The 23,538-nt window shown below is 44.9% G+C and overlaps 1 protein-coding gene across 2 annotated transcripts in view; it reads left to right on the top strand.

The window, feature by feature from the left end:
* Positions 1–23,538, top strand: part of LOC110528632 (metabotropic glutamate receptor 7) — a 378,715-nt gene that overhangs the window by 255,592 nt on the left and 99,585 nt on the right. The window lies entirely within an intron of this gene.

Below are 23,538 nucleotides of genomic sequence, written 5' to 3'. Positions count from 1 at the left end.
AAACAGCAATACCAGACAATGTTTACACTGTAGGAAGTAATGTCGTAACATACATTTTCCGGATTGACTGACCTTCATGTCTTAAAGTCATGATGGACTGTCATTTCTCTTTGCTCATTTGAGCTGTTCTTGTCATATTATGGACTTGGTCTTTTACCAAATAGGGCTATCTTCTGTATACAACGCATACCTTGTCACAACACAACTGACTGGCTCAAACACATTAAGAAGGAAATAAATTCCACAAATGAACTTTTAACAGGCACGCCTGTTAATTGAAATGCATTCCAGGTGACTTTGATTTTCTATTTTAAATGTTTTACTTATCTATTGTTTTACTTAACACTTTTTTCTGAACTTCTTAAAGCATTGCTGGTTAAGGTCTTGTAAGTAAGCATTTCACTGTAAGGTTACCTGTTGTATTCGGCACATGTGACAAATACAATTTGATTTGAATTGATACCTCATAAAGCTGGTTGAGAGAATGCCAAGAGTGTGCAAAGCTTTGATTAAGGGTTGCTACTTTGAAGAATTTCAAATATAACATATATTTGTATTTATTTAACACTTTTTTTGGTTACTACATGATTCCATATGTGTTATTTCACAGTGTTGATGTTTTCACTATTATTCTACAATGTAGAAAATAGTAAAGATAAAGAAAAACCCTTGAATGAGTCGGTTGCTTCCAAACCTTTGACTGATGCTGTATGTGTGGAATTATTTTATTAGACCAGCCCAAACAAAAAACAAAAACATGTCATCTGTAGTGCTGACTGATTAGTGCTTTCTAAAGGTTTCGAGTTTGATAATGAAAAAAAAATGAATAATGGTTTTCAATTTCTGTTTCTATTATAATAATGTTTTTTAATGAAATGCATTATGTGGGTTGAATGCTGTAACAAACACAGATTAAAACAATTAATAAAAATCCCATGATGGTAGTGAGTGCCCATTACTGCTTATCATTTGTCAACCATAATTTATTCACATTACTTTATTTTAATCAAATATTTGAGTTGTGTATATACACAATTTTTTTCAGCCTATTTGAAGACTTTATTATTTCATTCCAAGTCCTCATCTCATATTTAAGGAGCTGCTGTCTATGCTGTCAGACAAAATAAGTATTTTAGTAGTTCTTCAAAGTAAATTAGGCATACTGTTATGACTGCTGAATACCAACTATCACTCATAGATCATGTACTGTATTGTTAATTAAACAACTGCTCCCTATCCCTGTCAAATGTGTGTTCTTGACCGAATAAGTAGGTGCGGAATGGATTAAGGTCATTGTAGTCAATTACCACATTTCTGCGCTAAACTATGTCGAATATTTCCCTGATTGGAAACTACAACTCCCTACTACATCGCACATTTCGGGCTTGATCTACATTTTGTTGTCTTACAGCCTACATTTAAAATTGATTCAATTGAGATGTTCTGTCACTGGCCTACATACAATACCCCATGATGTCAAATTCGAATTATGTTTTTAGAAATGTTTACAAATGAATAAAAAATGAAAATCTGAAATGTCTTGAGTCAATAAGTATTCAACCCTCTTTGTTATGGTAAGCCTAAATAAGCACAGGAGTAAACATGTGCTTAACAAATCACATAATAAGTTGCATGGACTCACTCTGTGTGCAATAATAGTGTTTAACACTATTACACCCCCCCACACACATACACTTATCTGTAAGGCCTCTCAGTGTAGCAGTGAATTTCAAACACAGATTCAACCACGAAGACCAGCAAGGTTTTTCAATGCCCGAAAAGAAAGGCACCTATTGGTAGACGGGTAAAAAACTGATTATCACTCTGAGCTAAATAATAATATAATAATAATCAATGGTTGGTGGACGGTGTATCAGCCAGTCAAAGGCGTCGTTCCTAACTCAGTTGCCGGAGAGGAATGATTTCACCATGAGACCTATGGTGACTTTAATTTTTTTTTTATTCATTGTCAACATTGACATGCCAACAGCTCTGAATCTACACGTCCATTCATAACTGACCAAAAATGTGAAAGACAAGCATTGTAATTTAGAATTCCATAAAGTGAGTGTGGAAGAGGTGAAAAATAATTATTGTTGTCTATGAACAATGACAAGCCACCTGGCTCTGACAACTTGGAAGGAAAATGACTGAGGATGATAGTGGAATATATTGCCATTTCTATTTGCCAACTCGTCAATGTAAACCTACAGGAAGGTGTGCGTCCTCAGGCCTAGAGGGAAGCAAAAGTCATTTATTATACCCAAGAACAGTAAAGCCCACTTTACTGGCTCAAAAAGCTGACCAATCAGCATGTTACCAACCCGTAGTAAACTTTTGGACAATAAATTGTTTGACGTCACTTGCACAAATGACTGACGATTGGCTGAAATAAATGTATACTAAGAAGCTTGTGGGAGCTCTGTTAGACTTCAGTGCAGCTTTTTGATCATGATCTGCAACTGGAAAAACATACTGTACAATTCAAAGGTTTGGTCACACCTACTCATTCTAGGGTTTTTCGTTATTTTTTACTTTTTTTCTACATTGTAGAATAATAGTGAAGACATCGAAACACAAATGACACAAATGGAATTATGCCGTAACCAAAAAATGTGTTAAACAAATCAAAATATATTCTATATTTGAGATTCTTCAAAGTAGCCACCCTTTGCCTTGATGAAAGCTTTGAAAACTCTTGCCATTTTCTCAACCAGCTTCATGAGGTAGTCACCTGGAATGCATTTCAATACACAGCTGTGCCTTGTTAAAAGTAAATTTGTGGAATTTATTTAATTCTTAATCTTTTTAGCCAATCAGCTCTGACAAGGCAAGGGTGGTACAGTATATAGAAGATAGACATAGTTGGTAAAAGACCAAGTCCATATTATTGCAAAAAACAACTCAAATTAGCAAAGAGAAATTACAGTCCATCATGACACATGAGGGTCAGTCATTGTGGAAAATGTCAAGAACTTTGAAAGTTTATTCAAGTGCAGTTGCAAAAACCATCAATCACTATGATGAAACTGGCTCTCATGAGGACCGCCACAGGAAAGGTAGACCCAGACCTCTGCTGCAGAGGATACATTTATTAGAGTTACCTGCACATCAGGATGCAGCCCAAATAAATGCTTCACAGAGATCAAGTAACAAACACATCTCAACATAAACTGTTCAGGGGAGACTGTGTGAATCAGGCCTTCATGGTTGAATTGCTGCAAAGAAACCACTACTAAATTACACCAATAAGAAGAAACTTGTTTGGTCCAAAAAAACACGAGTAATGGACATTAGACAGGTGGAAATCTGTCCTTTGGTCTGATGAGTCCAATTGGTTCAGAAGTCTGTCCATAATAAACCACTGCTCTGCTTTTTTGACATTGCTATCAACAATACAAGTCTTACAGGCCCTAGTTTTGTCGCACTTGGACTCAGACACCCATACAAACCCCACAAGACATGCCACCAGGGGTCTCTTCACAGTCCCCAAGTCCAGAACAGACTGCGGGAAAATCACAGTACGACACTGAGCCATGACTACGTGAAACTCTATTCCAAATCAAGTAACTCATGTATGCAGTAAAATCTGATTTAAAAAACTGATAAAACTTCATCTTATAGGATAACGCGGACTGTGAAGAGACACACACACCAGCACACAGACTCTGCAAACATGTACATTATAATATTGTTGTAATGTGCTATTATACATTTTGTGTTGTAGATATGTAGTGGTGTAATAATGTTTTATGATGTACTTTTTACATTTTAGTTGTTTGTGTGATGTACAGTAAGTGCCTACATTTGTTTGGACACTAAGACGAGTAGCTGCCTTGGCAGTAGCTAATGGGGATCCCTAATAAACGTTTCTGTTGTTCTATGGGTTTAAAGTCAACTCTACCCTCCAGTGTAAAGAGATAAAAATAACTAAAATACTTTTTTGTACTTCCATCAGCAATCGAGAGACAGCTAACTTATTCACCGTACAGACAGAGAGAGAGACAGCTAACTTCTTCACCCCAGAGGCAGACAGCTAACTTCTTCACCCTGCAGACAGAGAGAGAGAGACAGCCAACTTCATAATCACAGAGACAGAGACAGCTAATGTCTTCACCACAGAGACAGAGACAGCTAACTTCTTCACCACAGAGACAGAGAACTTCTTCACCACAGAGACAGAGACAGCTAACTTCTTCACCACAGAGACAGCTAACTTCTTCACCACAGAGACAGCTAACTTCTTCACCACAGAGACAGAGACAGCTAACTTCTTCATCACAGGGACAGAGACCGCTAACTTCTTCACCCCAGAGAGAGAGACAGCTAACTTCTTCATCACAGAGACAGCTAACTCCTTCACCCCAGAAACAGAGATAGCGAACTTCTTCATCACAGAGACCGCTATCTTCTCCACCCCATAGACAGCAAACTCCTTCACCCCAGAAACAGAAATAGCTAACTTCTTCATCACATAGACAGCTAACTCCTTCACCCCAGAAACAGAGATAGCTAACTTCTTCACCCCATAGACAGAGACAGCTATCTTCTCCACCCCAGAGACGGCAAACTCCTTCACCCCAGAAACAGAGATAGCTAACTTCTTCATCACAGAGACAGCTAACTCCTTCACCCCAGACAGAGACAGCTAACTCCTTCACCCCAGACAGAGACAGCTAACGTCTTCACCCCAGAAACAGAGACAGCTAACGTCTTCACCCCAGAAACAGAGACAGCTAACGTCTTCACCCCAGAAACAGAGACAGCTAACGTCTTCACCCCAGAAACAGAGACAGCTAACTCCTTCACCCCAGAAACAGAGACAGCTAACTTCTTCATCCCAGAGACAGAGACAGCTAACTTCTTCATCCCAGAGACAGAGACAGCTAACTTCTTCATCCCAGAGACAGAGACAGCTAACTTCTTCATCCCAGAGACAGAGACTGCTAACTCATTTTCCCCAGAGACAGAGACAGGTAACTCCCAACACACCAGTGAAGAGACAGCTAACTCCCAACACACCAGAGACGGCTAACTCCCAACACACCAGAGACGGCTAACTCATTTTCCCCAGAGACAGAGACAGGTAACACACCAGAGACAGCTAACTCCCAACACACCAGAGACAGCTAACTCCCAACACACCAGAGACGGCTAACTCATTTTCCCCAGAGACAGAGACAGGTAACACACCAGAGACAGCTAACTCCCAACACACCAGAGACGGCTAACTCATTTTCCCCAGAGACAGAGACAGGTAACACACCAGAGACAGCTAACTCCCAACACACCAGAGACAGCTAACTCCCAACACACCAGAGACGGCTAACTCCCAACACACCAGAGACGGCTAACTCCCAACACACCAGAGACGGCTAACTCATTTTCCCCAGAGACAGAGACAGGTAACTCCCAACACCAGAGACAGCTAACTCCCAACACACCAGAGACGGCTAACTCCCAACACACCAGAGACGGCTAACTCCCAACACACCAGTAAAGAGACATCTTCAGTTATTCTCTTCAATTCAATTCAAGGCCCTTTATTGGCATGGGAAACATATGTTAACTTTGCCAAAGCAAGTGAAGTAGATAATATACAAAACAATAAAAATGAACAGTAAACATTATATTATATTATATTATATATATAATATGTATATATTTATACATATTATGTATAAAAACAGTATTGTAAGGATGTGCAAATGGTTAAAGTATAAAAGGGAAAATAAATAATCATAAATATGGGTTGTATTTACAATGGTGTTTGTTCTTCACTGGTTGCCCTTTTCTTGTGGCAATAGGTCACAAATCTTGCTGCTGTGATGTCACACTGTGTTATTTCCCCCAGTAGATATGGGAGTTTATCAAAATCAGGTTTGTTTTCGAATTCTTTGTGGATCTGTGTTTTCTGAGGGAAATATGTGTCTCTAATATGGTCATACATTTGGCAGGAGGTTAGGAGCGCATCTCAGTTTCCACCTCATTTTGTGGGCAGAGTGCACATAGCCTGTCTTCTCTTGAGAGCCAGGTCTGCCTACGGCGGCCTTTCTCAATAGCAAGGCTATAGTCACTACGATAGACTTTGAGGGGACTCCTATGGTAGGAGTTCTGGCATTTAGGTCGCCATAGACTAGTAATGTCCCTGAGCCTGGAAATTATTAATTTCCCCCGCCAGGATGGAGAAGCTGTCTTCATTAAAGTATGTGGATTCTAGTGGGGCGATATAGGTAACACGCAGGAGGACATTTTTCTCTGTTAATTAAGATCATTTCCTTTTGAATTTATAGCCAAATGTAAATTGTTCCTGTTTTGATTAATTTAATAGAGTGAATTAGGTCTGCTCTAAACCAAATTAGCAGTCCCTTCCCTGTTTCACACCTGGCAGTTTGGTGGGTGGGACTACCAGGTCTCTGTAACCTAGAGGGCAACCAGTGGGTCCGTTTCCTCACTCTCATGTTTCTTGTAGGATCACAATGTTTGTATTTCCGATTTATTTGATGAAGTTCAGCTCTTTAGGCCAAATGCAGATGACCTCAGGCCTTGGATATTCCAGGATGAGATAGTGAAGGCTTTGTGTTCCATAAAGTGTCCAATGTTGTTGGTTGTGTGGTTTGGCCTCAGGCCAGTAAGTGGGACCAGAGCCTGTTTAGCATCTGGTACATTCTATTAGCTTGGGCTAGTGTGAGAGTGGGGGTTGGGCCTGTTTGCCCACTCACAAAGTCTGACCAGCTCGGGGTGGGGGTATCTTTCTCAAGGGAGAGTTTCTCTTGCTGAGCTAATTCTTTGATTAGGTGAAAGTCCAGCTGAAACTGTTTGGGGTTGCCCTGTACCAATACTGTTCCAGACTTATAGAGATTTATATTAGCTGACTCAGAGTCCTCGTTGTCTAATATCCTGAGTTTCCACTCCTCGTTAACACCACCTCTCTTAGCAGAGTGATAGTGTGTTAATATAGCACTGTGCCATGCCAGGTGATGGTCTGTATTAATATAGCACTGTGCCATGTGTCCTAGCAGGCTTGGTAGTCCATCTCCTTGTCCTAGCAGGCTTGGTAGTCCATCTCCTTGTCCTAGCAGGCTTGGTAGTCCAACTACTTGTCCTAGCAGGCTTGGTAGTCCAACTCCTTGTCCTAGCAGGCTTGGTAGTCCATCTCCTTGTCCTAGCAGGCTTGGTAGTCCAACTCCTTGTCCTAGCAGGCTTGGTAGTCCAACTCCTTGTCCTAGCAGGCTTGGTAGTCCAACTCCTTGTCCTAGCAGGCTTGGTAGTCCATATCCTTGTCCTAGCAGGTTTGGTAGTCCAACTCCTTGTCCTAGCAGGCTTGGTAGTCCAACTCCTTGTCCTAACAGGCTTGGTAGTCCATCTCCTTGCCCTAGCAGACTTGGTAGTCCATCTCCTTGTCCTAGCAGGCTTGGTAGTCCATCTCCTTGTCCTAGCAGGCTTGGTAGTCCAACTACTTGTCCTAGCAGGCTTGGTAGTCCATCTCCTTGTCCTAGCAGGCTTGGTAGTCCATCTCCTTGTCCTAGCAGGCTTGGTAGTCCAACTACTTGTCCTAGCAGGCTTGGTAGTCCATCTCCTTGTCCTAGCAGGCTTGGTAGTCCAACTCCTTGTCCTAGCAGGCTTGGTAGTCCATCTCCTTGTCCTAGCAGGCTTGGTAGTCCATCTCCTTGTCCTAGCAGGCTTGGTAGTCCAACTCCTTGTCCTAGCAGGCTTGGTAGTCCAACTACTTGTCCTAGCAGGCTTGGTAGTCCAACTCCTTGTCCTAGCAGGCTTGGTAGTCCATCTCCTTGTCCTAGCAGCCTTGGTAGTCCATCTCCTTGTCCTAGCAGGCTTGGTATTCCAACTACTTGTCCTAGCAGGCTTGGTAGTCCATCTCCTTGTCCTAGCAGGCTTGGTAGTCCAACTCCTTGTCCTAGCAGGCTTGGTAGTCCAACTCCTTGTCCTAGCAGGCTTGGTAGTCCATCTCCTTGTCCTAGCAGGCTTGGTAGTCCAACTCCTTGTCCTAGCAGGCTTGGTAGTCCAACTCCTTGTCCTAGCAGGCTTGGTAGTCCATCTCCTTGTCCTAGCAGGCTTGGTAGTCCAACTCCTTGTCCTAGCAGGCTTGGTAGTCCAACTCCTTGTCCTAGCAGGCTTGGTAGTCCAACTCCTTGTCCTAGCAGGCTTGGTAGTCCATATCCTTGTCCTAGCAGGTTTGGTAGTCCAACTCCTTGTCCTAGCAGGCTTGGTAGTCCAACTCCTTGTCCTAGCAGGCTTGGTAGTCCATCTCCTTGCCCTAGCAGGCCTGGTAGTCCATCTCCTTGTCCTAGCAGGCTTGGTAGTCCAACTCCTTGTCCTAGCAGGCTTGGTAGTCCATCTCCTTGTCCTAGCAGGCTTGGTAGTCCATCTCCTTGTCCTAGCAGGCTTGGTAGTCCATCTCCTTGTCCTAGCAGGCTTGGTAGTCCATCTCCTTGTCCTAGCAGGCTTGGTAGTCCAACTACTTGTCCTAGCAGGCTTGGTAGTCCATCTCCTTGTCCTAGCAGGCTTGGTAGTCCAACTACTTGTCCTAGCAGGCTTGGTAGTCCAACTCCTTGTCCTAGCAGGCTTGGTAGTCCATCTCCTTGTCCTAGCAGCCTTGGTAGTCCATCTCCTTGTCCTAGCAGGCTTGGTAGTGCAACTACTTGTCCTAGCAGGCTTGGTAGTCCATCTCCTTGTCCTAGCAGGCTTGGTAGTCCAACTCCTTGTCCTAGCAGGCTTGGTAGTCCAACTCCTTATCCTAGCAGGCTTGGTAGTCCATCTCCTTGTCCTAGCAGGCTTGGTAGTCCAACTCCTTGTCCTAGCAGGCTTGGTAGTGCAACTACTTGTCCTAGCAGGCTTGGTAGTCCATCTCCTTGTCCTAGCAGGCTTGGTAGTCCAACTCCTTGTCCTAGCAGGCTTGGTAGTCCAACTCCTTATCCTAGCAGGCTTGGTAGTCCATCTCCTTGTCCTAGCAGGCTTGGTAGTCCAACTCCTTGTCCTAGCAGGCTTGGTAGTCCAACTCCTTGTCCTAGCAGGCTTGGTAGTCCATCTCCTTGTCCTAGCAGGCTTGGTAGTCCAACTCCTTGTCCTAGCAGGCTTGGTAGTCCAACTCCTTGTCCTAGCAGGCTTGGTAGTCCAACTCCTTGTCCTAGCAGGCTTGGTAGTCCATATCCTTGTCCTAGCAGGTTTGGTAGTCCAACTCCTTGTCCTAGCAGGCTTGGTAGTCCAACTCCTTGTCCTAACAGGCTTGGTAGTCCATCTCCTTGCCCTAGCAGACTTGGTAGTCCATCTCCTTGTCCTAGCAGGCTTGGTAGTCCATCTCCTTGTCCTAGCAGGCTTGGTAGTCCAACTACTTGTCCTAGCAGGCTTGGTAGTCCATCTCCTTGTCCTAGCAGGCTTGGTAGTCCATCTCCTTGTCCTAGCAGGCTTGGTAGTCCAACTACTTGTCCTAGCAGGCTTGGTAGTCCATCTCCTTGTCCTAGCAGGCTTGGTAGTCCAACTCCTTGTCCTAGCAGGCTTGGTAGTCCATCTCCTTGTCCTAGCAGGCTTGGTAGTCCATCTCCTTGTCCTAGCAGGCTTGGTAGTCCAACTCCTTGTCCTAGCAGGCTTGGTAGTCCAACTACTTGTCCTAGCAGGCTTGGTAGTCCAACTCCTTGTCCTAGCAGGCTTGGTAGTCCATCTCCTTGTCCTAGCAGCCTTGGTAGTCCATCTCCTTGTCCTAGCAGGCTTGGTATTCCAACTACTTGTCCTAGCAGGCTTGGTAGTCCATCTCCTTGTCCTAGCAGGCTTGGTAGTCCAACTCCTTGTCCTAGCAGGCTTGGTAGTCCAACTCCTTGTCCTAGCAGGCTTGGTAGTCCATCTCCTTGTCCTAGCAGGCTTGGTAGTCCAACTCCTTGTCCTAGCAGGCTTGGTAGTCCAACTCCTTGTCCTAGCAGGCTTGGTAGTCCATCTCCTTGTCCTAGCAGGCTTGGTAGTCCAACTCCTTGTCCTAGCAGGCTTGGTAGTCCAACTCCTTGTCCTAGCAGGCTTGGTAGTCCAACTCCTTGTCCTAGCAGGCTTGGTAGTCCATATCCTTGTCCTAGCAGGTTTGGTAGTCCAACTCCTTGTCCTAGCAGGCTTGGTAGTCCAACTCCTTGTCCTAGCAGGCTTGGTAGTCCATCTCCTTGCCCTAGCAGGCCTGGTAGTCCATCTCCTTGTCCTAGCAGGCTTGGTAGTCCAACTCCTTGTCCTAGCAGGCTTGGTAGTCCAACTCCTTGTCCTAGCAGGCTTGGTAGTCCAACTCCTTGTCCTAGCAGGCTTGGTAGTCCAACTCCTTGTCCTAGCAGGCTTGGTAGTCCAACTCCTTGTCCTAGCAGGCTTGGTAGTCCAACTCCTTGTCCTAGCAGGCTTGGTAGTCCATATCCTTGTCCTAGCAGGTTTGGTAGTCCAACTCCTTGTCCTAGCAGGCTTGGTAGTCCAACTCCTTGTCCTAGCAGGCTTGGTAGTCCATCTCCTTGTCCTAGCAGGCTTGGTAGTCCAACTCCTTGTCCTAGCAGGCTTGGTAGTCCATCTCCTTGTCCTAGCAGGCTTGGTAGTCCATCTCCTTGTCCTAGCAGGCTTGGTAGTCCAACTCCTTGTCCTAGCAGGCTTGGTAGTCCAACTACTTGTCCTAGCAGGCTTGGTAGTCCAACTCCTTGTCCTAGCAGGCTTGGTAGTCCATCTCCTTGTCCTAGCAGCCTTGGTAGTCCATCTCCTTGTCCTAGCAGGCTTGGTATTCCAACTACTTGTCCTAGCAGGCTTGGTAGTCCATCTCCTTGTCCTAGCAGGCTTGGTAGTCCAACTCCTTGTCCTAGCAGGCTTGGTAGTCCAACTCCTTGTCCTAGCAGGCTTGGTAGTCCATCTCCTTGTCCTAGCAGGCTTGGTAGTCCAACTCCTTGTCCTAGCAGGCTTGGTAGTCCAACTCCTTGTCCTAGCAGGCTTGGTAGTCCATCTCCTTGTCCTAGCAGGCTTGGTAGTCCAACTCCTTGTCCTAGCAGGCTTGGTAGTCCAACTCCTTGTCCTAGCAGGCTTGGTAGTCCAACTCCTTGTCCTAGCAGGCTTGGTAGTCCATATCCTTGTCCTAGCAGGTTTGGTAGTCCAACTCCTTGTCCTAGCAGGCTTGGTAGTCCAACTCCTTGTCCTAGCAGGCTTGGTAGTCCATCTCCTTGCCCTAGCAGGCCTGGTAGTCCATCTCCTTGTCCTAGCAGGCTTGGTAGTCCAACTCCTTGTCCTAGCAGGCTTGGTAGTCCAACTCCTTGTCCTAGCAGGCTTGGTAGTCCAACTCCTTGTCCTAGCAGGCTTGGTAGTCCAACTCCTTGTCCTAGCAGGCTTGGTAGTCCAACTCCTTGTCCTAGCAGGCTTGGTAGTCCAACTCCTTGTCCTAGCAGGCTTGGTAGTCCATATCCTTGTCCTAGCAGGTTTGGTAGTCCAACTCCTTGTCCTAGCAGGCTTGGTAGTCCAACTCCTTGTCCTAGCAGGCTTGGTAGTCCATCTCCTTGCCCTAGCAGGCTTGGTAGTCCATCTCCTTGTCCTAGCAGGCTTGGTAGTCCAACTCCTTGTCCTAGCAGGCTTGGTAGTCCAACTACTTGTCCTAGCAGGCTTGGTAGTCCAACTCCTTGTCCTAGCAGGCTTGGTAGTCCATCTCCTTGTCCTAGCAGGCTTGGTAGTCCAACTTCTTGTCCTAGCAGGCTTGGTAGTCCAACTACTTGTCCTAGCAGGCTTGGTAGTCCATCTCCTTGTCCTAGCAGGCTTGGTAGTCCATCTCCTTGTCCTAGCAGGCTTGGTAGTCCATATCCTTGTCCTAGCAGGCTTGGTAGTCCATATCCTTGTCCTAGCAGGCTTGGTAGTCCAACTCCTTGTCCTAGCAGGCTTGGTAGTCCAACTCCTTGTCCTAGCAGGCTTGGTAGTCCAACTCCTTGTCCTAGCAGGCTTGGTAGTCCAACTCCTTGTCCTAGCAGGCTTGGTAGTCCATCTCCTTGTCCTAGCAGGTTTGGTAGTCCAACTCCTTGTCCTAGCAGGCTTGGTAGTCCAACTCCTTGTCCTAGCAGGCTTGGTAGTCCATCTCCTTGTCCTAGCAGGCTTGGTAGTCCATCTCCTTGTCCTAGCAGGCTTGGTAGTCCATCTCCTTGTCCTAGCAGGCTTGGTAGTCCATCTCCTTGTCCTAGCAGGCTTGGTAGTCCAACTACTTGTCCTAGCAGGCTTGGTAGTCCATCTCCTTGTCCTAGCAGGCTTGGTAGTCCATCTCCTTGTCCTAGCAGGCTTGGTAGTCCATCTCCTTGTCCTAGCAGGCTTGGTAGTCCATATCCTTGTCCTAGCAGGTTTGGTAGTCCAACTCCTTGTCCTAGCAGGCTTGGTAGTCCAACTCCTTGTCCTAGCAGGCTTGGTAGTCCAACTCCTTGTCCTAGCAGGCTTGGTAGTCCAACTCCTTGTCCTAGCAGGCTTGGTAGTCCAACTCCTTGTCCTAGCAGGCTTGGTAGTCCAACTCCTTGTCCTAGCAGGCTTGGTAGTCCAACTCAGCATTCAGTCCTCATAATGTAAAGTATATCATTGTAATGTATTTTTCTTCAGGGCTTTTGAATATAAAATCTAGCTTCAGACTAAACATTACTCACTCAGTTCCAGGTTGGATGGTGTTTTCAGTTTGTTTGCCAGAGCATTTGCTGTATAGCTTGGGCCTTCCAGGTAATTCCGTAATTCCATCCAAAATCAGGTTGTAGGCTTTGAGTTTTGATCTGGAGCGAAGTTTATGCTGTGGAGGGTAGAATCCTGTCCCTGACAAAAAAATCTAAGTTTACAGTGGCTTGCAAAATTATTCACCCCCCTTGGCATTTTTCCAATTTTGTTGCCTTACAAATTAAAATATCAAAATAGATCTTTGGGGGGTTTGTATCATTTGATTTACACAACACCTTGAAGATAAAAACATATTTTTTATTGTGAAACAAACAAGAAATAAAACAAAAAAACTGAACTTGAGCATGCATAACTATTCACCCCCCCAAAGTCAATAATTTGTAGAGAGACCTTTTTCAGCAATCACAGCTGCACGTCTCTTGTGGTATGTCTCTAAAAGCTTGGCACATCTAGCCACTGGGACTTTTGCCCAGTCTTCAAGGGAAAACTGGTGTACAGCAATCTTTAAGTCATTCCACAGATTCTCAATAGGATGGAGGTTTGGGCATTGACTAGGCCATTCCATGACATTTAAATGTTACCACTTAAACCACTCAAGTGCTGCTTTAGCTGTATTCTCAGGGCCATTGTCCTGCTGGAAGGTTTCCCTCAAGAATTTCCCTGTATTTAGCACCATCCATCATTACTTAAATTCTGACCAGTTTCCCAATTCCTGCCGTTGAAAAACATTCCCACAGCTTGATGCTGCCACCACTATTCTTCACTGTGGAGATGGTGTTCACGGGGTGATGAGGGGTGTTGGGTTTACGTTTTCCTTGATGGCCATCGTCTCATCTGACCAGAGTACCTTCTTCCATAAGTTTGGGGAGTCTCCCACATGCCTTTTGGTGAACACCAAATGTGTTTGCTTACTTTTTTCTTTAAACAATGGCTTTTTTTCAGGCCACTCTCCTGTAAAGCCCAGCTCTGTGGAGTGTACGGCATAAAGTGGTCCTATGGACAGATACTCCAATCTCCGCTGTGGAGCTTTGCAGCTCCTTCAGAGTTATCTTCCGTCTCTTTGTTACCTCTCTGATTAATGCCCTCCTTGCCTGGTCCGTGAGTTTTGGTGGGCGACACTCTCTTGGCAGGTTTGATGTGGTGCCATATTCTTTCCATTTTATAATATTGGATTTAATGGTGCTCTGTAGGATGTTCAAAGTTCCTGATATTTTTTCATAACCCAACCCTGAACTGTACTTCTCCACAACTTTGTCACTGACCTGTTTGGAGAGCTCCTTGACACTTAGATTGCACACAGGTGGACTTTATTTAACTAATTATTTGACTTCTCAGGTAATTGGTTGCACCAGATCTTATTTAGGGGCTTCCTAGCAAAGGTGTTGAATACATATGTACGTACCACTTTTCAATTTTTTTATTGTTTTACTTCACCAATTTTGACTATTTTGTGTATGTCCATGACTTGCAATCCAAATAAAAATCAATTTAATTTACAGGTTGTAATGCCTCGAAATAGGAAAAATGCCAAAGGGAATGAATACTTTTGCAAGGCACTGTATCTAACGCCAAATCTATATTTTTCCAAGAACATGCTGAAAAATACAGGAGCTCATTTGCTCATGACCTCTCTGTCCTCTGTTTCTTCTCCATCACCCCAATGAAGAGACACCATCAGTTATTCTCTTCTCGATCTCCATCACCCCAGTGAAGAGACAGAGGCATCAGTCATTATGTGAGAGAGGAGATAATGAAGCATAAAGCGACTAGGTAGCAAGGAGTAACAGGCTTCCATCCACCCACACTGCACAGCAGGTACAGTGGGACTCGGCAGTTGCAGTCTTTTGTACTGTCTTAGAATCTTACCTTAACCATCCTTACTTTCACAGTACCCGCACAAGTTTGTAAAAAAAATAAATAAAAATGTCCTACCTTAGTTTTCAAAACCTCCCACAATGCCTCTCCGCATGTCAGGTCCATTTAACTCCTGAGAGTCAATTTCTTGCTCAAAGTTATGAGCGGGCCTGCGGCTGTGACGTTTAGCCTCCTTCTAATGCTATTCTGAAGACTACTGGCTGTAGTGTGTATTTTCTTCGAGTGTTAACTGTAACCTGGGTGTCCTCTTTAGCCTTGTCTACAAGGCTTGCTGCCAAATGTGCCTTGGTTCAGCATGTTCAAAAACCTTTTTTTCCGAGGGCTCTTTTTTGTTGTCGTATGTTCTTTTTTTATTTTATCATCCGAGGCATAGGACGTTCATTTACTGTACATCCCACCCACTCAGTTGCTAGTTTGATCCCTCCAGTCGTTTCTAGACCGAAGCTCCCTACCTTTTGGCATGTTCTACAGCCCAACGTTTAATTATGCACGACAAGCCAGGGGTTATACGTTTGCTTGTTCTTGAACTGCAAATTGCACCTGCTCCGAGCACTTCGTCAGTGGATGCACTGCCCCCCATCCCCCCCCAAGCTCCCCGCCTTCTTCTCCCACTGAGTCTGACTCGCTAATAGGCCTACTAACTAGTGGAGGGATTAGCAGCGCTGCTAGCTAAGGCATCGACATCAGGAACAGTTTGCCCCCCACTCCTCTCCTCTTCTCCTGGATTAGCAGCACTGCTAGCTAAGGCGTCGACATCAGGAACAGTTTGCCCCCCACTCCTCTCCTCTTCTCCTCCTCTTCTCCTGGATTAGCAGCGCTGCTAGCTAAGGCATCGACATCAGGAACAGTTTGCCCCCCACTCCTCTCCTCTTCTCCTCTTCTCCTGGATTAGCAGCGCTGCTAGCTAAGGCGTTGACATCAGGAACAGTTTGCCCCCCTCTCCTCTCCTCTTCTCCTGGATTAGCAGCACTGCTAGCTAAGGCGTTGACATCAGGAACAGTTTGCCCCCCACTCCTCTCCTCTTCTCCTGGATTAGCAGCACTGCTCTCTAAGGCGTTGACATCAGGAACAGTTTGCCCCCCTCTCCTCTCCTCTTCTCTTGAATTAGCAGCACTGCTAGCTAAGGCATCGACATTAGGAACAGTTTGCCACCCTCTCCTCTCCTCTTCTCCTCCTCTTCTCCTAGATTAGCAGCACTGCTAGCTAAGGCATCGACATCAGGAACAGTTTGCCACCCTCTCCTCTCCTCTCCTCTTCTCCTGGATTAGCAGCACTGCTAGCTAAGGCATCGACATCAGGAACAGTTTGCCACCCTCTCCTCTCCTCTTCTCCTGGATTAGCAATGCTGCTAGCTAAGGCATTGACATCAGGAACAGTTTGCCCCCCACTCCTCTTCTCCTGGATTAGCAGCGCTGCTAGCTAAGGCATTGACATCAGGAACAGTTTGCCCCCCACTCCTCTCCTCTCCTCCATCACTGAAAGTTCTATGGCTTTTTCTGTTTTCGATTCACCGTCTTTTTCTGAATTTTGGGACTTGAAAAATGTCATCAAACTTAATTAGCTTTTTCTTATCCATTATTTATTTGGCTTTCCCATGATTCAAATTCAGTAGGGAGATATCTAGCCCAGGCTACTTAACTTTATTATGTAAGGACCTCTTCACTAGCTGACCACCACTAACTACCAAGACCTGTGACAAGACAATTTACTTACCCCACCGGCCCACCCCATAACCTCTGTTTTTTTTTTATTTCACCTTTATTTAATCAGGTAGGCTAGTTGAGAACACGTTCTCATTTACAACTGTGACCTGGCCAGGATAAAGCAAAGCAGTGCGACACAAACAAGAGTTACACACGGAATAAACCAGTTTACAGTCAATAACACAATAGAAACATTTACAAATAAGAGAGTAGGTCTGGAATCCGTGTGTCAAGATAGGATGATTAAACAGAAGGAGCACGATGCTTTTACATATTGTCTTTCTGGGGCGGTTGGAGAAAGAACGAGGTGTCAACTTGATTCAACACCAATCGCTTTTATTAGAATGTCTGAAGTGCGAACAGTGAAACAATTAAGAAATCATGCCGCGAGAGGTGAACAAACAAAGTCAGATCTGAGAGGTGCTAGAATGAAGCATTTGCCGGAGACCGTGTTTTCCACCACCATCAACAAAACACCAAATGATGGAATTTCTTGTGGAAGAATGGTGTTGCATCCATCTAATAGTAGAAAATAAGCCAGTTCACATTAAAGTCATTCTGGCTTGTGGGCCTAGTGGTTAGAACGCTGGGCCAGGAAAAAGATCCCTGAGCTGACAAGGTAAAAAAATCTGTCGCTCAGAGCAAGGCAGTTGACCCACTGTTCCCCTGGTGCTGAAGATGTGGATGTCGACTTTGGCAGCACCCCCCTCCCAACACCTCTCTGATTCAGAGGGGTTGAAGGCATTTAGTTGTACAACTGACTAGTAGTCCCTTCCACCTTGTGGTGACCCAACGCCCTTTATGTTGGGGTTTCCATTATTTTGGCAGTTATGAGTACCTCCAATTTGTAGAGATGTTTCTTGAGATGAGTATATATATATATATATATACGTATATATATTCTGTGCAATAGACTATAGTGGCACTTACATATGTGCACCTGTCAACTGTGGTCAGCTCTAAATGGTTGGGATTGGTAACCTTATTCTTCAGCTTGAATTGTCTCCAACTGCACAGCTAAATTGCTAACTTTTCAGTGGCACAGTGTCATGAACGTCAAGACGAGCGGACCAAAGGAGCAGCGTGCATTGAGTTACACATATTTTTTTAATCCAAAGTGAAACTAGAAACAAAACCACAAAACGTACAACAACCGTGCCAACATAGTGCCCAAACACACTAACACAAACAATATCCCACCAAACAGATGGGAGATAGGGCTTCCTAAATAGGATCCCCAATGAGAGGCAACGATTACCAGCTGCCTCTAATTGGGAACCATACAAATCCACCAACATAGAAATACACATTCTAGAACACCCCCCCTAGTCAGACCCTGACCAAAACCACTATAGACAATCCAAGGGCTCTCTATGGTCAGGGCGTGACACACAGCTGGCTAAGACGTTCTCAAGAGGGTGGTTTTGTGTGTGTTTGCGATACAGAGGTTCAGCCTGGGTCTCAATTTAGAATAGTATAATACAAACACCAAAAACTTTATCGAAATGTGGTTGTGTATCAGCAGTTTGCCTCTTCTCATGTCAGTCACTGACAGTCACTCAATTTGCCCATATCAGCAAAAACAATTTAGATTTGTACGTTAGTCTAATCAGCTATCTATACTTTGTTGTAATCTTGGTCGAATTACTGACCAAGCACACAGGGAACGTGCCCAGAGGCCCTGACCTACACTGGTGCCATGCCAGGGGATGGTCTGTATTAATATAGCACTGTGCCATGCCAGGGGATGGTCTGTGTTAATATAGCACTGTGCCATGCCAGGGGATGGTCTGTATTAATATAGCACTATGCCAGGGGATGGTCTGTATTAATATAGCACTGTGCCATGCCAGGGGATGGTCTGTATTAATATAGCACTGTGCCATGCCAGGGGATGGTCTGTGTTAATATAGCACTGTGCCATGCCAGGGGATGGTCTGTATTAATATAGCACTGTGCCATGCCAGGGGATGGTCTGTGTTAATATAGCACTGTGCCATGCCAGGGGATGGTCTGTATTAATATAGCACTGTGCCATGCCAGGGGATGGTCTGTATTAATATAGCACTGTGCCATGCCAGGGGATGGTCTGTGTTAATATAGCACTGTGCCATGCCAGGGGATGGTCTGTGTGGAAGATTAAGTTGCTTATGTTACCATTTTTAATAACAGTCAACAAAATTTGTCTCTTGATTTTCCATAAGGAGCTTCATTCTGTACTATTTTCTTGACTTATCATTTTTTTACATACAGAGGGTACTGTATTTTAATTACCTCTGAACAACAGCTTCAACGACTTCTGCATTTGTTTGGGGTAGCCTGTTTGATTCTCTAGCCATTGGGCTAAAGGGCTCTGACTCCTCTCACTTGACACGTCAGGCTTGGTAGTCCAACTCCTTGTCCTAGCAGGCTTGGTAGTCCAACTCCTTGTCCTAGCAGGCTTGGTAGTCCAACTCCTTGTCCTAGCAGGCTTGGTAGTCCAACTCCTTGTCCTAGCAGGCTTGGTAGTCCAACTCCTTGTCCTAGCAGGCTTGGTAGTCCAACTCCTTGTCCTAGCAGGCTTGGTAGTCCATCTCCATGTCCTAGCAGGCTTGGTAGTCCAACTCCTTGTCCTAGCAGGCTTGGTAGTCCATCTCCTTGTCCTAGCAGGCTTGGTAGTCCAACTCCTTGTCCTAGCAGGCTTGGTAGTCCAACTCCTTGTCCTAGCAGGCTTGGTAGTCCAACTCCTTGTCCTAGCAGGCTTGGTAGTCCAACTCCTTGTCCTAGCAGGCTTGGTAGTCCATCTCCTTGTCCTAGCAGGCTTGGTAGTCCAACTCCTTGTCCTAGCAGGCTTGGTAGTCCAACTCCTTGTCCTAGCAGGCTTGGTAGTCCAACTCCTTGTCCTAGCAGGCTTGGTAGTCCATCTCCTTGTCCTAGCAGGTTTGGTAGTCCAACTCCTTGTCCTAGCAGGCTTGGTAGTCCATCTCCTTGTCCTAGCAGGCTTGGTAGTCCAACTCAGCATTCAGTCCTCATAATGTAAAGTATATCATTGTAATGTATTTTTCTTTAGGGCTTTTGAATATAAAATATAGCTTCAGACTAAACATTACTCACTCAGTTCCAGGTTGGATGGTGTTTTCAGTTTGTTTGCCAGAGCATTTGCTGTATAGCTTGGGCCTTCCAGGTAATTCCGTAATTCCATCCAAAATCAGGTTGTAGGCTTTGAGTTTTGATCTGGAGCGAAGTTTATGCTGTGGAGGGTAGAATCCTGTCCCTGACAAAAAAAATCTAAGTTTACAGTGGCTTGCAAAATTATTCACCCCCCTTGGCATTTTTCCAATTTTGTTGCCTTACAAATTAAAATATCAAAATAGATCTTTGGGGGGTTTGTATCATTTGATTTACACAACACCTTGAAGATAAAAACATATTTTTTATTGTGAAACAAACAAGAAATAAAACAAAAAAACTGAACTTGAGCATGCATAACTATTCACCCCCCCAAAGTCAATAATTTGTAGAGAGACCTTTTTCAGCAATCACAGCTGCACGTCTCTTGTGGTATGTCTCTAAAAGCTTGGCACATCTAGCCACTGGGACTTTTGCCCAGTCTTCAAGGGAAAACTGGTGTACAGCAATCTTTAAGTCATTCCACAGATTCTCAATAGGATGGAGGTTTTGGCATTGACTAGGCCATTCCATGACATTTAAATGTTACCACTTAAACCACTCAAGTGCTGCTTTAGCTGTATTCTCAGGGCCATTGTCCTGCTGGAAGGTTTCCCTCAAGAATTTCCCTGTATTTAGCACCATCCATCATTACTTAAATTCTGACCAGTTTCCCAATTCCTGCCGTTGAAAAACATTCCCACAGCTTGATGCTGCCACCACTATTCTTCACTGTGGAGATGGTGTTCACGGGGTGATGAGGGGTGTTGGGTTTACGTTTTCCTTGATGGCCATCGTCTCATCTGACCAGAGTACCTTCTTCAATACGTTTGGGGAGTCTCCCACATGCCTTTTGGTGAACACCAAATGTGTTTGCTTACTTTTTTCTTTAAACAATGGCTTTTTTTCAGGCCACTCTCCTGTAAAGCCCAGCTCTGTGGAGTGTACGGCATAAAGTGGTCCTATGGACAGATACTCCAATCTCCGCTGTGGAGCTTTGCAGCTCCTTCAGAGTTATCTTCCGTCTCTTTGTTACCTCTCTGATTAATGCCCTCCTTGCCTGGTCCGTGAGTTTTGGTGGGCGACACTCTCTTGGCAGGTTTGATGTGGTGCCATATTCTTTCCATTTTATAATATTGGATTTAATGGTGCTCTGTAGGATGTTCAAAGTTCCTGATATTTTTTCATAACCCAACCCTGAACTGTACTTCTCCACAACTTTGTCACTGACCTGTTTGGAGAGCTCCTTGACACTTAGATTGCACACAGGTGGACTTTATTTAACTAATTATTTGACTTCTGAGGTAATTGGTTGCACCAGATCTTATTTAGGGGCTTCCTAGCAAAGGTGTTGAATACATATGTACGTACCACTTTTCAATTTTTTTATTGTTTTACTTCACCAATTTTGAATATTTTGTGTATGTCCATGACTTGCAATCCAAATAAAAGTCAATTTAATTTACAGGTTGTAATGCCTCGAAATAGGAAAAATGCCAAAGGGAATGAATACTTTTGCAAGGCACTGTATCTAACGCCAAATCTATATTTTTCCAAGAACATACTGAAAAATACAGGAGCTCATTTGCTCATGACCTCTCTGTCCTCTGTTTCTTCTCCATCACCCCAATGAAGAGACACCATCAGTTATTCTCTTCTCTATCTCCATCACCCCAGTGAAGAGACAGAGGCATCAGTCATTATGTGAGAGAGGAGATAATGAAGCATAAAGCGACTAGGTAGCAAGGAGTAACAGGCTTCCATCCACCCACACTGCACAGCAGGTACAGTGGGACTCGGCAGTTGCAGTCTTTTGTACTGTCTTAGAATCTTACCTTAACCATCCTTACTTTCACAGTACCCGCACAAGTTTGTAAAAAAAAAAAAAAAAAAAATGTCCTACCTTAGTTTTCAAAACCTCCCACAATGCCTCTCCGCATGTCAGGTCCATTTAACTCCTGAGAGTCAATTTCTTGCTCAACGTTATGAGCGGGCCTGCGGCTGTGACGTTTAGCCTCCTTCTAATGCTATTCTGAAGACTACTGGCTGTAGTGTGTATTTTCTTCGAGTGTTAACTGTAACCTGGGTGTCCTCTTTAGCCTTGTCTACAAGGCTTGCTGCCAAATGTGCCTTGGTTCAGCATGTTCAAAAACCTTTTTTTCCGAGGGCTCTTTTTTGTTGTCGTATGTTCTTTTTTTATTTTATCATCCGAGGCATAGGACGTTCATTTACTGTACATCCCACCCACTCAGTTGCTAGTTTGATCCCTCCAGTCGTTTCTAGACCGAAGCTCCCTACCTTTTGGCATGTTCTACAGCCCAACGTTTAATTATGCACGACAAGCCAGGGGTTATACGTTTGCTTGTTCTTGAACTGCAAATTGCACCTGCTCCGAGCACTTCGTCAGTGGATGCACTGCCCCCCATCCCCCCCCAAGCTCCCCGCCTTCTTCTCCCACTGAGTCTGACTCGCTAATAGGCCTACTAACTAGTGGAGGGATTAGCAGCGCTGCTAGCTAAGGCATCGACATCAGGAACAGTTTGCCCCCCACTCCTCTCCTCTTCTCCTGGATTAGCAGCACTGCTAGCTAAGGCGTCGACATCAGGAACAGTTTGCCCCCCACTCCTCTCCTCTTCTCCTCCTCTTCTCCTGGATTAGCAGCGCTGCTAGCTAAGGCATCGACATCAGGAACAGTTTGCCCCCCACTCCTCTCCTCTTCTCCTCTTCTCCTGGATTAGCAGCGCTGCTAGCTAAGGCGTTGACATCAGGAACAGTTTGCCCCCCTCTCCTCTCCTCTTCTCCTGGATTAGCAGCACTGCTAGCTAAGGCGTTGACATCAGGAACAGTTTGCCCCCCACTCCTCTCCTCTTCTCCTGGATTAGCAGCACTGCTATCTAAGGCGTTGACATCAGGAACAGTTTGCCCCCCTCTCCTCTCCTCTTCTCTTGAATTAGCAGCACTGCTAGCTAAGGCATCGACATTAGGAACAGTTTGCCACCCTCTCCTCTCCTCTTCTCCTCCTCTTCTCCTAGATTAGCAGCACTGCTAGCTAAGGCATCGACATCAGGAACAGTTTGCCACCCTCTCCTCTCCTCTCCTCTTCTCCTGGATTAGCAGCACTGCTAGCTAAGGCATCGACATCAGGAACAGTTTGCCACCCTCTCCTCTCCTCTTCTCCTGGATTAGCAATGCTGCTAGCTAAGGCATTGACATCAGGAACAGTTTGCCCCCCACTCCTCTTCTCCTGGATTAGCAGCGCTGCCAGCTAAGGCATTGACATCAGGAACAGTTTGCCCCCCACTCCTCTCCTCTCCTCCATCACTGAAAGTTCTATGGCTTTTTCTGTTTTCGATTCACCGTCTTTTTCTGAATTTTGGGACTTGAAAAATGTCATCAAACTTAATTAGCTTTTTCTTATCCATTATTTATTTGGCTTTCCCATGATTCAAATTCAGTAGGGAGATATCTAGCCCAGGCTACTTAACTTTATTATGTAAGGACCTCTTCACTAGCTGACCACCACTAACTACCAAGACCTGTGACAAGACAATTTACTTACCCCACCGGCCCACCCCATAACCTCTGTTTTTTTTTTATTTCACCTTTATTTAATCAGGTAGGCTAGTTGAGAACACGTTCTCATTTACAACTGTGACCTGGCCAGGATAAAGCAAAGCAGTGCGACACAAACAAGAGTTACACACGGAATAAACCAGTTTACAGTCAATAACACAATAGAAACATTTACAAATAAGAGAGTAGGTCTGGAATCCGTGTGTCAAGATAGGATGATTAAACAGAAGGAGCACGATGCTTTTACATATTGTCTTTCTGGGGCGGTTGGAGAAAGAACGAGGTGTCAACTTGATTCAACACCAATCGCTTTTATTAGAATGTCTGAAGTGCGAACAGTGAAACAATTAAGAAATCATGCCGCGAGAGGTGAACAAACAAAGTCAGATCTGAGAGGTGCTAGAATGAAGCATTTGCCGGAGACCGTGTTTTCCACCACCATCAACAAAACACCAAATGATGGAATTTCTTGTGGAAGAATGGTGTTGCATCCATCTAATAGTAGAAAATAAGCCAGTTCACATTAAAGTCATTCTGGCTTGTGGGCCTAGTGGTTAGAACGCTGGGCCAGGAAAAAGATCCCTGAGCTGAC

This window comes from Oncorhynchus mykiss, chromosome 7, assembly GCF_013265735.2.
Source record: "Oncorhynchus mykiss isolate Arlee chromosome 7, USDA_OmykA_1.1, whole genome shotgun sequence".
Classification (NCBI taxonomy): domain Eukaryota; kingdom Metazoa; phylum Chordata; class Actinopteri; order Salmoniformes; family Salmonidae; genus Oncorhynchus; species Oncorhynchus mykiss.
The sequence above is the reverse complement of the archived record's forward strand: the minus strand, read 5'-3'. Positions and strand labels throughout refer to the sequence as shown.